At 38.5% G+C, this 2,500-nt stretch overlaps 3 non-coding genes and 1 pseudogene across 3 annotated transcripts; all 4 read right to left on the bottom strand.

Moving 5' to 3' along the window:
- Positions 1–307: 307 nt before the first annotated feature.
- On the bottom strand, positions 308–426 carry LOC137869592 (5S ribosomal RNA). Its single transcript, XR_011102326.1, has one exon. It is a non-coding gene; the product is annotated as a 5S ribosomal RNA (ribosomal RNA).
- Positions 427–878: 452 nt separating this feature from the next.
- LOC137869820 (5S ribosomal RNA) lies at positions 879–997 on the bottom strand. The gene has a single exon (XR_011102545.1). It is a non-coding gene; the product is annotated as a 5S ribosomal RNA (ribosomal RNA).
- A 452-nt stretch (positions 998–1,449) lies between these two features.
- On the bottom strand, positions 1,450–1,568 carry LOC137869951 (5S ribosomal RNA). Its single transcript, XR_011102655.1, has one exon. It is a non-coding gene; the product is annotated as a 5S ribosomal RNA (ribosomal RNA).
- A 452-nt stretch (positions 1,569–2,020) lies between these two features.
- On the bottom strand, positions 2,021–2,129 carry LOC137869981 (5S ribosomal RNA; annotated as a pseudogene).
- Between the last annotated feature and the right edge of the window lie 371 nt (positions 2,130–2,500).

Here is a 2,500-nt window from a genome sequence, read left to right as displayed (position 1 = left end):
TGAATGGTGAATTAAACTTTACTTTTCTTCACAGAGAACTCTTACCTGTTGGTCGGAACCGGATTGAAAAGACTCAAATACCAACAACAGTAGGTCAATTGCAAAATGTGAACGAACCTAAACCAGTTCATTGATTAACATTCCAAAATAAAGAAAATATTGATATGATATTGATTGATTCTCTTTTCCCTTTTGACTGTTACCCACCTCTTTTCATGGATCTCTTCTTCAATCTTGCCTCATTCTCACATCTTTGTCAAATGAAAAAGCAGCAGTGTCCTCTGCCTTATGGAGAGAAAATTGAAAGAGCTTACAGCACCAGGTATTCCGAGGAGGTCTCCCATCCAAGTACTAACCAAGCCCAACTCTGCTTAGCTTCCGAGATCGGACGAGATCGGGCGCGATCAGAGAGGTATGGCCGTAAGCAAGTTTGTCTCCAACACATAGTCCTTTAAAAGCTGTTACAAATTGCTGTCATTTATAGTACATTTAGGACATGTTTAAGAAATCTCATTTTATGTTCCAAGGGACCCCGTTTTTAAAAAATGAAGCAGTTCTTTGAATGGTAGGGTGAATGGTGAATTAAACTTTACTTTTCTTCACAGAGAACTCTGACCTGTTGGTCGGAACCGGCTTGAAAAGCCTCAAATACCAACAACAGTAGGTCAATTGCAAAATGTGAACGAACCTAAACCAGTTCATTGACTAACATTCCAAAATGAAGAAAATATTGATATGATATTGATTGATTCTCTTTTCCCTTTTTATTGTTACCCACCTCTTTTCATGCATCTCTTCTTCAGTCTTGCCTCTTTCTCACATATTTGTCAAATGAAAAAGCGGCAGTGTCCTCTGCCTTATGGAGAGAAAAGTGAAAAAGCTTACATCACCAGGTATTCCCAGGCAGTCTCCCATCCAAGTACTAACCAGGCCCGACTCTGCTTAGCTTCCAAGATCGGACGAGATCGGGCGCAATCAGAGAGGTATGGCCGTAAGCAAGATTTTCTCCAACACATAGTCCTTTAAAAGCTGTTACAAATTGCTGTCATTTATAGTACATTTAGGACATGTTTAAGAAATCTTATTTTATGTTCAAAGGGACCCCGTTTTTAAAAAATGAAGCAGTTATTTGAATGGTAGGGTGAATGGTGAATTAAACTTTACTTTTCTTCACAGAGAACTCTGACCTGTTGGTCGGAACTGGCTTGAAAAGACTCAAATACCAACAACAGTAGGTCAATTGCAAAATGTGAACGAACCTAAACCAGTTCATTGACTAACATTCCAAAAAGAAGAAAATATTGATATGATATCGATTGATTCTCTTTTCCCTTTTTACTGTTACTCACGTCTTTTCATGCATCTCTTCTTCAATCTTGCCTCTTTCTCACATATTTGTCAAATGAAAAAGCAGCATTGTCCTCTGCCTTATGGAGAGAAAATTGAAAAAGCTTACAGCACCAGGTATTCCCAGGCAGTCTCCCATCCAAGTACTAACCAGGCCCGACTCTGCTTAGCTTCCGAGATCGGACGAGATCGGGCGCAATCAGAGAGGTATGGCCGTAAGCAAGTTTGTCTCCAACACATAGTGCTTTAAAAGCTGTTACAAATTGCTGTTATTTATAGTACATTTAGGACATGTTTAAGAAATCTCATTTTATGTTCAAAGGGACCCCGTTTTTAAAAAATGAAGCAGTTCTTTGAATGGTAGGGTGAATGGTGAATTAAACTTTACTTTTCTTCACAGAGAACTCTTACCTGTTGGTCGGAACCGGATTGAAAAGACTCAAATACCAACAACAGTAGGTCAATTGCAAAATGTGAACGAACCTAAACCAGTTCATTGATTAACATTCCAAAATAAAGAAAATATTGATATGATATTGATTGATTCTCTTTTCCCTTTTGACTGTTACCCACCTCTTTTCATGGATCTCTTCTTCAATCTTGCCTCATTCTCACATCTTTGTCAAATAAAAAAGCAGCAGTGTCCTCTGCCTTATGGAGAGAAAAGTGAAAAAGCTTACAGCACCAGATATTCCCCCATCCAAGTACTAACCAGGCCCGACTCTGCTTAGCTTCCGAGATCGGACAAGATCGGGCGCAATCAGAGAGGTATGGCCGTAAGCAAGTTTGTCTCCAACACATAGTCCTTTAAAAGCTGTTACAAATTGCTGTCATTTATAGTACATTTAGGACATGTTTAAGAAATCTCATTTTATGTTCAAAGGGACCCCGTTTTTAAAAAATGAAGCAGTTCTTTGAATGGTAGGGTGAATGGTGAATTAAACTTTACTTTTCTTCACAGAGAACTCTGACCTGTTCGTCGGAACCGGCTTGAAAAGACTCAAATACCAACAACAGTAGGTCAATTGCAAAATGTGAACGAACCTAAACCAGTTCATTGATTAACATTCCAAAATGAAGAAAATATTGATATGATATTGATTGATTCTCTTTTCCCTTTTTACTGTTACTCACGTCTTTTCATGCATCTCTT

The sequence above is a fragment of the Cebidichthys violaceus genome, unplaced genomic scaffold (assembly GCF_023349555.1).
Source record: "Cebidichthys violaceus isolate CVI_PGR_0920_01 unplaced genomic scaffold, fCebVio1.0.p SCAF_127, whole genome shotgun sequence".
NCBI classification, from domain to species: domain Eukaryota; kingdom Metazoa; phylum Chordata; class Actinopteri; order Perciformes; family Stichaeidae; genus Cebidichthys; species Cebidichthys violaceus.
Note: the sequence above shows the minus strand (reverse complement) of the source record. Positions and strands in the feature narration are given on the sequence as shown.